Raw genomic sequence first — 15357 nt, 5'->3', positions numbered from 1 at the left:
ATGCTGTTACTCCCACCACCACCTCCCCCGCCTTCTGGATGAAAAGACAAGATTAATGGCACTTCCTGTCGCAGACGATCTTGCACTAGCCTAATTAAAACCACTGGAACATGCACGTGGCCAAGGATCAGTGGCTTTTAATGAGGAGCTTGTAGACTGATTTGGGGCTCATTTTCTGCTTAATAAGGCCGGTTTAAAAAGTAATTTTGGAGGGATGTGACTCCTTTAAACCTGCTCATTATCAATGATAGCGCTTCACTTAAGTACTTCAGGAAACGCTGTGTTTAATTAATATTGTGTCCTGCACGTGGATTAGCTGACAGGCCGGAATGGTGGAATGCAAGCATGTGAGCAAGGGAGCTCGAATTGATGAAGAACTTTCAAGGACACTGATTTCATTAAGCAGCTTCATTACAGCCCAAATAACTCTTCATGTCATTTCAATGCTTCAGCCCCTTTCAACACACACACACACACACATGAAACCATCGCTTGCAGAACAGGGAAGGAAGATCAAGGATTTTTACACTTTAACAGTAGATAAAGCCACATTTTCTTCAGGTCTTCATAAAGATGCAGCATTTTGGGGATCCTCTCTTTGTGTGATGCTCCCAAACAGAATTAGCAGCCTTGTATTTTGCAATTTTGTATATTGTGTTTTTTATTTGCCTCTCTTCACACAGCTTTTTCACTGAAAGCTCACAACTAGACCTTTTAAGGCCAAGCAGTTTAAGGGCTTGAGCACTGCCATAACTTTCATTGTGCACCTCTAACACCCCCACCCAACCTACACACACACGCAACACAGAGGCTACAAAGGCTCTTAAAGCCTCTTCATCCCATTGTCATAATCTTCTTAGCCCCCTGACTCCACTGTTCAATATGTATAGAGCAGGAAAGCTTTGGACTTGAGGGGCTTTAAGTGTCCCATGGCTCAGTCTCTGGGATTTTCCTCTCTCTAGGACCAATTACTACATACAAGCAGGCTGAACACTTAGCTCTATGACATGAAGCTTCTTTGTTACACTGTGATAAGATTTAGTGAACAACAATCAACTTTCCCAGCCACCAGGCAGGTGATTACTGTCAGTTCATTTACGTTATGTGACGAAATGAGCTCAGGGCAAAATGTGAGTTAGACAAGAGTTGGGGATCATTGATATTTATATTGATAACATAACCTGGAAATTATATTAAATGTCACATTTATGTCAAATTTCATGTAAAAACATTTTATATACAACCTCCAGACTGTCACAGGAGTGCACAGATTACAGTGAAGTTACAGCTTTATCATCTGCTTTTTTAGTGGTTTCTGCAGCCAAAATGAACAAATTCTTCTCTCAGGCTATTAAATACAAAACACTCTCAGTTATTCTTGCCCAAGCTTGCGTTCAATTTTCTATTATAAATAATAAAGTAAGCATTTTCACCTGAAGTCACACTCTGCTCTTAACCATAGACTGTATATAGAAGACGATATCAACCATGACATCATCTTTTGGTTTATAGACTAACACCTTGAATCCCAAATTTTAGCATATGACTGGTATCTGACATCAATGCTGCTGACATGACATCGCAAAAAACTACACAAACTGACTGGTAATGCTTGTCAATAGCCAGGTAGGTGTGCTCCACAGCATTCCTTAATTCATAGTCTTATTCTAAAGCCCCTTTCACATTGGTCTACTTTAATCTGGTTTTATGGCAAAACAAAAAAGACCCCAAATAGAAGTTTGTACTCAAAGTAATATTTATATATGTAATATCTGAGCTGCATACTGCACACTTGGCAAGCTAATATGAATTGTTATTGCAAAGCAACACCTTGCTGTGAGAAAACTGCGACTTTATAAAGACTTTTAAATAACTCTTGACGTCATGTACGGTCCAGTCTCATGAACACACTCTCACACCGTGGCAGTTTATGTCACTTTCACAAGCTGGTCTGAATGAGGACGTCAGGGACGTTAACACTAAAGTGATCAGTGTCTGAATGACGGAACGGCCACTCTTTAACAGGCTGATGAGCGTGCAGCGTCTCGTGTCTCAGAATGACTCGGAAGGGGCCATTTTCAAAGACTCATGCTGTAGTAAAGACGATGTCAACAAGCAGCTGAGATCATAAACCCATCATGAAATTTTATTGACGGAATAATGAGAAAAAAGGTATTTTTTTTCAAACTGATTTATAGATTAAGATTTGAATTTAACCCCAGATCTATGCCTTTGACTTGCCATTGCAACAGAAAATGAAACAGGGAGACTTTACAGCCACACTAACAGTATTTAGCCAAAACCCTTCATATCAGCAAATAAATGAACAATTAAATTAAAAAAAAAGACATAAATCTGTCTTTTGTTTGGACACAAAATCCTGCACATCTGAGTAAATTCATTAGAGAAAAGTAATGAAAACAATGGGAATAATTCAGTTATCAGCTACTGAAATGTCTATTTTATTACACAGATTTTGTCAAATGGTTTTCTACTTTTTTGGAAAATAAGTTGTGATCCTGTGAATGTTTCAGCTACAACTTACCATGTGAAGATGCTTGTGGTGTATCGATGTTTCTACCACAACGCGCAGCCTCTTTCTGTCTCGTGCTTACTGTTGTTTTCTATTTTTTGGAGAGATTTCAGCCACGTGTGAACAATTAGGCCTCAAGCAAAGGCCCGAGTTTTCTCCAGTGAATCAAATAATTCCTACAATTAAAAAAAAGTTCTAATTTATTTAATTCTAAATTGGCTTGTTTAATCCAAGATGCAAAGGTTTAAAATCTGGCTGCACCTTCGGTTTCACTCATGGTTTTAGTTGCATTTGTTTTGGTGTAAGTTGCCCAGTAGTTTGTTGAAGCTGTATAATAACACTGAAAAACACCTTAAAACATGAGCGAGTTCTTCTCACTGCTTTCGAGAATGAAAACCCAGGGTTTACCAAAGTCTTTAAATCTTATTTTCTTGGAATAGGATTCCAGTCCAAATCTGAGCTTTGTGGGTGTGTCTGAAGCAACTGACTTTAGGTGTTGGGCACCTGTATCTTGGCCAGTCATTTGCCAGTTTATCTACATCCGTAAAGATTAAAATGAGGGAGAAATGCACCATAATATTATCCAGTAAAATGTAAAACCAAAGTCTATGGTTATGCAGATAAAACAGAGTTGTTAAGTCTTATAATCTCGGTAAACTGACTATGCTAAGAAAATAAATTCCAACTGATTCTTTTAATAAATGCAGATGTTAGTCTAACTAAAATCATATTAAATCAAATTTCATAGTTGGCCCACTGCATTCAAAGGGAACTTGTGGGTGAACTGGAACAGAAGAAGATGAATAAAAAAAAAAGCTAGTAACAACAGAGAATAATCACAAGGGATAGTGTGCATCTAATTTATTAGATCAATAAATAAATAGTACGCAGGTAACTGAGCTGTTTCCCAGTTAACCACTGAACCTGGTATTTATTTGTCTATTTTTTTCTGCTGTGGTCTGCAATGCAACAGGCAAACTGGAGAAAATCTCATCTCCAACAGGCTGACAAGGGGCACATCCCAGCTGTTATAGTGGAGTGGGACAAACTTCAGTAAATATATCGATTCCCCTCATGCAGGTATATTATTACAAGGAGAGGGGTCTTGTTAAATGGCCCGGCCAAACTACAGCCAACAATTAATTTGTGCATAGACCTGTACTTAGTAATATTTTATGCAAGCTGTTCAGAAATGTTTGGAAGGTGATTAGAAATTAGCAATAAAAGACGTGCTGATTTGAAAGCGCTGTGAAACAGTTCTGACTCTTTAAACATTTACTGCTCCTCCACATTAAACCTGTTCCTTTTGTTTAATAAGCTGCATGACAAAGAAAGGAAAACCTGTGCTGTACAGTAGCCTGTATGATTTAGTCTGGAGTATGAGGAAGGGAAGAAACAGAGAGAGAGGCTGAAATTCAGAGAAAACAAGGCATTACATTTGTGGAAAAGATTAATTGGAAAAGAGACATGCACACTCTAATCTTCACAATGGGGACCTGCTTACATTATTTTTGGCATGTCTCGTTGATAGTATTCACACAGTACAACATCCTATCAGGTAATATCACAGTCTTTGAAGGATTAGGGGGAATAAGAGGGATTTTATTCTGTTTTGAAGAGGGGATGATTCCGTTGAAATAGCCGAACATTTTCATACTAATATGGAAATGGATTTGGCTTCTTTTTTTTTTTCGGTTAGGTTTCTTTAGGCCACCATAATACCCAAGTAAGTGATTTTAGTGATTGAAAGAGATAGACTGAAACAAACAGACACAGATGCTGCAAAGAGGTGGGGTTTCAGCACAAATATTATGCAATTAAGCCGCCTCCTTCTTTCAATCTTTGTTAAACAGAAAGACTTTTCTGGCATTTGCTATTTGTCACCTTTTCATTGTAAAATTTGGAGCAGGGTGAAGAAGCTACTGTGGCTTCTAGCTGCCAATGCTAATCCCATAGTGGTTAATACAGGAGCTCTGCATAAGCCACAGCTCCACCTTGTTATTCTTTTTTTTCATATAATACAAACAAGAGGATAATAACAGCAGATATGATCCCTGGAGATGGCTGTTGTTCTCTATTTTCCTTTGGTTCTCAGCTGGACAACAGAAAAACACCTCTTGTTTGTTGCAGTTCTCTCCACTGCTGTTTTTGTTTTGCTAATATGAATATCTGGAAAGAGACTGAATCATATGTGAGACACACTGAACACTGAACTCACAACATCACCTTCTTAAGACACAATATTGTTCTCAGCTAATGAATCAATTAACTTATCTAACAGCCAGGCCTCTGTATATAAATCCTTCATTATCAATGCTCTGCTAACCTTCCAGAGTTATCTCTGTGGTCCAATTGTCATCCCCCAGGTCTCCTGTCTCAAGGTTGATCTGCAAAGAGGATGGACAAGAGACAGCTGCCCATCAGTCTCCTGCTACAGCAGGCCATTAGAGCACAGCCAGTGTTTGTGGCTACATGTTTGTCATTTGCAGGTTTAATTAGACAGTGCTGTTAATGGAGGGGATGACTTTGTGGCTGTGACTGAATGACACTCATTTGTCTCCGACTGCAGAGCTACAATATGTTTCGCTAAGAGTTGAGGAAGGGAGCTAAAGACAGAGAAATATTTTAGTGTGAAGAATAAGCAGAGGGAAAGAGTGATGGGTGACGGGAGGGTCATCCTGATATTATTTATGAATGGATGGCTCCGTATGTGCGAGGATGTGTATATGTATGTGTGCGTGTTTGCTAATGGAGCCCCATACTGTAACGCTGCTGGTCCAGGTCACCTGCCGTTCCCTCTGTTGTGCTAAGGATTATCCCAGGAAGTGAACTGGAGCAACAGTAATGTGAAGTGTGCCTCTTATGGTAAGCCAACCCAGGAGTTATTGAGACACACACAAAGGCAAACACAAACAAACACACACGGCCGTCTTTCCTCACATACCCATATACGCACAAGACACACAGCTCATTGGTAGCCCATAATAAAGGGTAAATCAATACCAAATGGACTGTACTTTAATAGCACTTCTCCAGTCTAGTTGACCACTCAAAGTGTTTTTACTCTACAAGCCACATTCACACATCCACACACACTTTCTTATAGCATGTCTTAGTCTACACAAAATTACAGGCTGTGTTTCTTTCTCTCATTCACACATTCCTGTGAAAGTGAGTTCCTGTGACCGACGGATACTTCGGAGGCAACGTGGGGTTCAGTGTCTTGCCAAAGCCCACTTTGGCATGTGATCCTGGACTGATCGACTGCTCCTCCTGAGCATCAGCCGAAATAGTGATGTGCACAATCCATCTCGGGAGGAACTTAATGTTGTGGGTTGTTCATTTGGTCTTTTCTTTCATTTCCAGCTGAAAAGTAACGTTTTTGTCTGGGTAGCCATCATATACAGCTTCATTGGATTATTTAATTCAAGTTTTCTTATTGTACAGTAGATGGAAACAACTACTTTATTCTCTTTATCTAATAGTTAAAATATCTTTTTATCCCAAAACTCAAGCCAGTTTTCTGCTTTACGCTTTTTGAAATAAGAAAACTTCATTTCATATTCAACCTATATTTTTGACTTCCTTATACATCAGAATTAGCTGAAGTGGCTGTGTGAGAATCCACCCAGTATTGTTTACTGTTTTCTAAATGATTAATACATTGCTAAACTTGGACATCAGTGGACAGATGTGTTGTTATTTAGCTTCATATGTCCGTATAGGTGCCTTTGGCCGCTGCGCTGAACATTAAAAACATGTTTTCCCTAAAACACAATGTACATAAACAAATTGACTTATTACTGTCAGGGAATGAAATCACTGAATACTAATAATCCAATCCCATCAATTGTAATCTTTTTTCTATTAATATTTCAAACAAAAGAAAAACCTGAGCTGTGTGATCCTAGCCAGGGAATTAGACAACCCACGCACGCACGCACTAAACTCACCCTAACTCCAACCCTAACCTTTCTCAGTCTTCATATGTCTTCATTCTGGTGGCACAAGAGGGAGGTAAGTCCTCATGATGCGTCTTTGTGAACGGAATAATGTCCCCCCCCCCCAAACCTCTCACTGACACACAGAGACACATTTCTCATCTTCCTTATAAGGTGAACATGGGATTTCTGATAATGTCCCGGCTCCATTCTCATTTTAATCATGACAATGGGATCAGACAAGCTGGTGGGGCTGGCCTGGCTTGGTTGATTGTTCTGATTGAGTTTTCTTTGTTTGGCAGATATGTAATACAGCCTGCTTAAGCGGATTTGATAAGAGGAAGGAGGTTATTGAGTGATTTAATCATGTTCACAGAAGTGAACCTGCATTTATCCACTTCCTGAAAGGCAGAAAGTGGTCTTGATACTGTATGTCAGCATAAATGGGAACAAGTCTGTTGGCATTACAAGTGTTGCTGCTGCTATGGTACAAAGCATAGTGCATCAGACCACAGTGCATGTTTATAATGTGCCATTTTCATGTTGTTGAGCGGTAAAGGTTTGTATTTTCTTTAAGAAGTGCTCTTGATTGATTGAGCTTGGAGCCGTGTGTGCACTGGGTCTGATGTTCTGTCAGAATTTGAAACTGTAACGTTGGGATTTTTCTGCATTGATAGAAAATTTTTAAAAATTTAATAAAACTAGGTCTGCCTCTAGATACTCAATTTCCCCAATCTCTTTTAATCTAATGCTTTTTTTTCCCCCTTCAGTTCTTCAGCAGATGGATAGTGGACTGGATAGTGTAGAGGTATGATTGCCATCTTCTGTGAGGGTGACCTGGGTTCAAATCTCCTGCATGAAAGGTGCTACCTCCAGTAGGGGTCTGCTTACCTGTAAGTTGCTTTGGACAAATGCATAAACATAACATATGCTGTAGATTCCATGTCCATGTTAAAGTTTATAACAGAAGGACGGTGTTATAAATATGGGGGAGAGACACTAAACATTTCACCTTGACCATAACCCATTCAATGAGAGACCACATCTGTAGGAGCCACATAGGGTATTGAGTCAGTAGGAACCTTCTTTGTTTAGGCAGGTGTTTCACCCGGAAGGGGAAAACTGTTTTTGGCCGCTGAAGAGATTGGTGGATACAACAGGTGCAGATGTTTAATGTGTACAAGAAGGAGATGGAAATAAAAGTGTTCAAGTGGCAATCCCGACTCGCACTTTAATGACATCAAACAAGGTAAAAAATCAATTTACCTTGTCTGTAGTACCCCGGTGCATCACCTCAGTGGCCTAAAGCTTTACGGCATCATTAGGTGCAGTCGTGAAACTTTGTCTTGTGTTTGACATTCTACATTTATGGCGTTTATAAGTGAGATTGCACTCTACTGGGATGACTTCATCCACACGCATGGCTGCAGCACAGCTCATTCACTCCGGTAAGAACGTCCAAAATCTGATAAATATCCCGCCATGTTGCACAAAACTATCAGTAGCAAACTCCGTGTGAAGTTAGCCGACTGTCACAGAGCACGGAGTGAATAAACTGTGCTCCAGGGGGGCGTGTGGATGAAGTGGTCCCAGTAGAGTGCCTGTGTAGAAATCCCTCCGTTAGCTCTCCTATAGCTGCAAGTAGCCACATAATAAGGTCGAGGTTTAAAAAATACCGGAGTTCCCCTTTAATGTAATCAGCAAAGCTGCTGCTTTTTTGAAAAATTTCTATTAATTTATTTATTCTTTTTACTGTGATCTTAGTCACTTTAAACCAACATCAGTTTTATGTCCTGCATGATGCAGCTGCATCATAAAACCGTTGTTTTGTGAAAGCCTTCTGCTGTATTTAATAATTATGTCAGATGAGTATATATATATATATATATATATTTCCTTTTAATTCAGTTAACAATGTTGGTTTAATCTGTCATGTCCATGTTCAGACATCAATGATGCAAAAAAATAATTCCACAAAAGATACGCGGGTGTAATCATCTCCAGCCAACCTCCTCTGTCCTCAATTCACTCTCTTCTCAGTGCATTTTGGGAATTGAGACATTTTTCAATATATCTGTCAGTAAATTCTTTCTTGGTCGCTGGGAGGGGGACGAGGGAGAGAAGATACAAAGAGTCTAAAGTTAAACAGATGAGAGGAGATTCTAGTTTGCATGTTCATTGTTTACATCCTGCAAATCCGCCAGTTCTGAGCTCTCTACAGACTGAGCTCACTCGTGCACCCTCCCAGTCAGTTAACAAGGGGTAGGAAACAGGAAAGTATGTGAACAATAGAGGGAACACACGTGATGTCATCAGACATGTAACTGCACTCAGGTTATGCCCACTAAGTGGCGAAAGGATTGCTTACTCTGAGACTGCAGACTGTTTGACAGGTTGGAAAATAAACTGCTGGAGTTCAGGCTTTGAAACATGGATTTACAGTTAATTCTTTTTGTCCGGTATGTTAGATTTTTGAGCAAACGTCGTTATAGTTTGACCAACTCAGGCTGTTTAGCATTCCCCATTTGTTGTGTGTGTAACTGCAATGGTTGCAGGCATCTAATGGGAAGGAAAAAACATTTTGTCTGCATTGTGGGTGAGGGTTATACGCAAGCTAGTCAGTCACGACTAACATTAATGGATGCATTCTGCAAATGAAAATTGTATAGAAAGTGACTTAACATTTGCTCCAAATGTTTTCATATTAAGATTATTATTGACAGTTTCCTCTCGTAATCTGCCTTTGTAATTCCTGACCCAGTGGTTCATAAGTTAAATGTTAAACTTAAAGATTGCTTGAAGAAACATGTAGAAACTCTTCCTGTCTTGTAGAAAATTTTGTTTGCATCAACCTTTATGTGCAAAGCCAGCATTTTAATTGGGGTATTTGTCATCTCAATATTGCTGATACATGCTGTTTTCAAGTACCACAAGGAACCCAGAGTTTTTAACACATTCAGGCTTTGCTTAACTCATTTTCCTGGTGAAGGGATGACATGCATATAAATATCAGGAAACCAGATATTGACATCTGTGATCCACCAGTTATCGCTCGGTCCCAAGGCTCCCCGTTGAGTGTCAGTTAGGCTAACAACAGACGTTGTAGCCTGTGTGATATCAAGTATATTATCTGGCCTTATGCTTTAAGGTTTTATCACCAAAGATGCCAAGACTGAAACAAAAGCATTGGAGGCCAGAAGATTGAATGTTAGGGCTGGTAGGATTTTGCATTTTGAATATCAGCAAAGATGGATTTGTAAGCGGAGCCCTGGATTGATAATGGAAGAAGATTAAGCAAATGTCATTAGGATAAACTGTCATTAACAATACCATGAGATCAAATTAATGCAAAAATATTAAATGTAAATGTAGATTATTTTGTAGTTGATGTTCACACCTACCATAAACATCATGCTAATGTTAACCACCGGCACTAGTGTGCCCGATATGTTCATTTAGAAAGGTTTCCCAATACTTAACTGGTCCTGCTGGATTAATCAAGCTGAGGTGGCGGGGGAGGAGGGGATCCCCTTATTCTGATAGTCACTCTCCGTCTTACAAATACCATCCATGACCCTCAATATTATCAGTTAGAATAGTCACTGGAGGACATTCACTTTAAGGCAAACTGACTTAGGGACTGCAGCACAATAGATGAGACAAGCGACTTGACATAAAGTGCTGTGTATGTTTGGTTAAGAGACACAGAGCCATTAAGCATAGCATTAGGTTTAAGTATTAGGTTAAGTTAAGCATCGGGTTAGCTCAGTGATGGGCTTCCCTCCATCAGCAGCAGTATTATTTACATGAGTCTCAGCAGGGTGCCGGTTTCTGGTCCAACACTTTAGATGCCTCTTCTGTAGTATTTTGACATAACATTATTATCTAGATTGTAAGAATTAATAAATGCAAGCATGCAAAGTCCTGCTTCTGCTAATACACTGAAAAGAAAACAACAAAATGCATCTTTCAGCAATCTGGCAGAAACATATTAATTTAAGATAGACTGTCCAGTGGGTTTGGATTTCATGGATGGAAGCATTACAATATTAATATACATTTTTTAACAGTGTACCCATAATGACTTAATCCTCTTATGCCCCCTCAGTGCTCTAAAAAACAGGGTCATCCTGTGTGTGTGTGTGTGCGTGTCTGGGTATGTATTGCATGTGCTTACATGTACTGATGAATATCATGTGAAACTGCTTGTGCGTGAGGCTAACACGCCCTGATGCAGACACAGTACTCCACCCAAACACACAGCAGATCCATGACCTTAACAAACCATTCAGCCCCTCCCTTCACCTCTTGTCAGCCCCCTCACAAACACTCATCCATCCAGAACTGGACCAGGTTAATGTCTAAGCTCATGCCCTGCATTTATCGTCCCAGCAAGTACAAAAGTATCATTGTTAAGGTTAGATGTTGTTTCTTATTATTCACTTAAAACAACCTTTTTTTTTTTGCATGGTTGCAGTTAATTGTGTGTTGTTTGAAATTTGTCTTTATCATGTACCTGTATATATATATATATATATGCACAAATACATGCATATCATACAAGTAACTTGCCTGCATATCATCAAAACTATTTCACAAAAACTTCCTCTGATTTCTCCTTTGTCAGGGCATTTTAGGCCTAGCTGCACAGAGGCTTTGTGGTGGACTCGCTGGCTGGTTGAGTGTGACTGGTTGGCTTAGCGTCAGCTGTTAACCCAGCCAGGCTCAGCTCAGATTGCTCCAGATTAGGAGATGGGGCACTCTGAGAGCAACTATGATCCATATTAAAGCTGCATAAAATGAAAATTGCAAAGATTTAAAGGCGGATCATAGGCCAGAGAGAATTTAATCACAACCTGGCAGTGTGTATTTGTATGCGTGTGTGTGTGTGTGTGTGCAGTTCTTTGCATAATACAAGCGTGATGGTGACATGAGGATTAATGATGTTGTCTGTATTTACTTATCAACCCAGTGTTCAGAGATGTACCCTAAATTTTTTATCTGTGCAGCAGTTTTGCTCTGTTGCTGCTCTCTACAGCATCACGGTGCAGGTAAACTGCAGGGATCGGATGTTTTACATTTTGGAGAAAATCGTGATGTGTTCACGGACGAGAAAAAAGAGGAATTTCTTTTATGTTGCAGTGTGAGAGAATGTTTGCGTATGTATGTTGAGCACAGCCAGGGATGATGCTGTTCTGGTGTCCTCAGCACTTGTAATCTTCCTAAAGCTTTAAATACTGTTATGGTGTATACAAACAGCAGTCTAGTAATGGATATTTAAACTACATTTCTCATTGAGTAGTTCATTTTTTGCATGCCGATTCTTTAAAACAGATCTCAACACTAACTCTCACACCATACGGAACGTGTATTTATACAACTGATGAGCTGTTTTTAATAGCTGCTTTCCCCAAATTAACTTCACTCACTTTACGAAACAATTTCAACATCCTTTTACTGTCGCAGTCAACACCATCTTTTTTTCTTCAGTCATTTTTTCAGTTTGAATGCTGCTTGTATATTAAAGTGAGACTTTTTAGATTCTCTTCAAAAGTATGCATCCATCTACTGGGAAAGTCAATAGCCTGCTGCACAGTACTGCAGTAAAAAATGTACACTGCACTGACATTACGGTTCTATTTCTCAAAATCTTCATCAGTGCTGGATTCTTGAGGGGTATGGTTCATACTTACTCTTTAAACATTGTCACCTGGCTCATAAGCATAAGCAACACAGAGCACATTATTTCATTTTTACACCCCAAGCATTTGTTTATTACCTAAAGTTTTACTTTTGATCTATCGTGATACACTTTGTCCTAATGCAGTCGGACTGTATTATTTTCTATGCATAAAAGAGTTTGCTTTAGGACACAAATCAGTTCATTATGTTTTGTGGCAGTTTCACAGATATCTGTTAGATTGTGTAGAAGAGTCAGATTATAGGTGTTGATGAACAAGCCATTTGTTTACAATTTTGCACATATCTGCTAAAAGAAGAGCTTTATTATCATTAATGATTTTTTCTGGAAATATTTTGAAGAAAAAACAATTAATTGAGCCAAAATTAACGAGAAAAACTGCATATAATGAAAGCAAAAAAAATGTTAAGAAGTCTTCCAACCGTGTCTGCCCTGGTGGAAAGATGATATCACTCTGATTAAATGTTATGGGAATATTCATGATATGCTACTTCATTTGTAAGAAACAAGCTTTTACAGATTAAAAAATGAGAACCTACAAAACAAAAATCGTTCTGCAATAAACTACCTAAGAATACAAAATGTTAGAGTTGGCTCATCAACATGGCACCTAATTAAAATAATTACAAGCCAGCAGGAGGGTTCTGCATAATTATTACATTTAATTAATTCAGTGAGTCAGTTTTATTGATAATATCTCTGTTCTTTTACTCAGTTCTATAAATGGCTATCAAGCACCTTTATGTTGAATGAAGTATTTTGCTTGTGAAGATAAAAACTCTTAATATGACTCTGTAATATAAATGTGCTCATTGAATTATATTCCTTCAAAGTGTTCTGTGAGTATTTGTGTGTGTGTGTGGCCCCTAAGTGCACATGCACCAGTTACATGTTTATGAAAACTGATATATCTTGTTTCGTATTTGTACTCACCTGCAGCTGCATCTGTGGACACGTGATGGGGCCTTCAAGAGAACAATTTGTCTGTTTTTCTATCACTCATCAGTATCATTGTGCATCATTTTTCATGTAAGTGCAGGTTTTTGTTGCATGCTTTTCTTCTGTTAGCTGCTCCCACCTCTTTTTCTTCCCTTCCATATTTCCAAATCCCTCTCCAAGAGCACATTGTGTGTGTCTTCATGATTGTCATATACACACATTGTGCACACGCACACAAGGACAGAACGCAGACTTAGATCGAGCAGATGGTGACCGTATTCATTTTTTCCCCGACTAACATTAACCATTCATTATAGACAGCAGACTAAGCCAATCCCACATCCGCCCCCGTGCAGCACGCACACACACATCCACACACGCACACTTGTAATGTCCAATAATTTTGCTATTAGCTCCATGATGGTCCCAAAATCTTGCATGCCCCTCAGTCAGTGTTGATACTCTCTCATTCCAGACGGTCCCGGCTCTGCTCTGACTCAATCTGTTGACATTTCTGATTCCCCATGACTCAAATTTCTCCTTTTTCTTTTCAGCTACCCACAACAGGAATGAGGAGCATCTGACGATTCCCTCTGCCTCCCCTTGCATCCAATCCATGTATTTTTTTTTCTTTGTTCCTTCCACTTTCACTGTCTGGCTTCTTCTGGCAACTACGCCATAAGTAGGAGACACAATCACACAATTGCTATGCTCCTTTGTTTCTCTTTCAGTTTAATTTCAGTCATCTCTTCATTTCTGTCTCTCTGAAATAAAATAGAACAAAACAAAAACCTGTTAGGCGGTAAATCAGGTTTAATCTCTGGCTTGAAGAAAAGATGAACATTAATCCACATCTGTTCAAACAAATGTTTAGCGCTCATATTTCAGACCTCATTAGGCCCCGCTGTTAAGCTGCATGCTCATGGTTATGTGCATGCATGTTGCAAGAAAAAACAAAGAAAAGGGAGGCAGAAAGACTAATATGTGGATGTCAATTTTTCTTCGTGTGTATGATTGAAAATGTGGACGTTTACTTCCCCGCGAGCCTCCCCTGTAGAGAAAGCCATCTGATGAAGATTTGGCCCTCTGCCGCTCTGGGTAGTCTGAAGGGTGGAGAAGCACAGAACTCTAACACACTTAAACTAATGAGAGTTTTAGCTGCACTTTGAGGCGATGTGAGTTAGTGTTCTTGAGCCACCGCTGGACATCAATCGCCCAGAAAGGCCTGAGGGCTTGAAGGCTTTACACAGTTCCCTTCGCTACAGTGCACCAATCACTGCCCTTTAAACATACACACACACGGACTCACATGCACAGCATCACAGTCTTTAGATAGCTTGGGAAGTAGGAATGAAACTTCATGCATTCATTCCTGACGACAAACTAAGCTTTCACTGTTTTTTCATGCATGCTGTGTTGAAGACGGGTGAGTGGAAGTGGAATAACACTCACAGGTTTGCTTATTGCCTATGACCACTGCTTTTCAGGTTCTACTTTGCTTTGATTTCACACTTAACCTTCATTTTCACTCACTGTTCACTGCTTGTTGAGGTTCAGGCATTGAAACTGCTCACTTAGGTTTAGGAAAACATCGTGGCCTCGCAAAAAATGGACAAACTTGCCGATTCTACAGCGCATCAGCAAACTCAGTTTCCCCAGTTGCCAAGATGGTTCAGTCAACACTGAAATGCCCAATTCACAAGTTAAAAAGTTATACTGCATGTCAAAATATTAGACAAATGATTCTCATTCTGCCCAGTGATAGGGTAAATCAAGAAAAAGACAAATAGTTTGTATGCATACAAATATACTCAAATCGTGCTTTTTTTCAATTTAATTAGATTTTATTGCTTTCTATATTGATTGATTGATTGATTGTTTGATAGATAACCAACACAATTTTAAAAGTAATTAATTCAGTTTGAGGTATTTTGTGTTTGCAGCCTGTTTGTGTCTTTTACAGATGTAATAGTAAACTAATAATCAAACAAAATGTTGCGAGACTGTAGTCGTGGAATTATTTTTCTGTCCATTACCTAAATTACTAAACAAAAGTTATGGCAAGAACATGTATGAATGGATTAAGTTTCATTAAAACTTCACAAACTATTGCAAGACTACATGCATATATTAGGCTCACATATGCAAACAGTTGTATAGCTAAAAGATGTTGAGTTCTTTGCTAAAAGGGTCCCAGTTCTACTTATAAAATGTGGGTACATTTCACTGCTGCATGTTTCTGC

The sequence above is a fragment of the Leuresthes tenuis genome, unplaced genomic scaffold (assembly GCF_036924035.1).
Source record: "Leuresthes tenuis unplaced genomic scaffold, fLeuTen1.0.hap1 SCAF_16, whole genome shotgun sequence".
NCBI classification, from domain to species: Eukaryota; Metazoa; Chordata; class Actinopteri; order Atheriniformes; family Atherinopsidae; genus Leuresthes; species Leuresthes tenuis.
Note: the sequence above shows the minus strand (reverse complement) of the source record.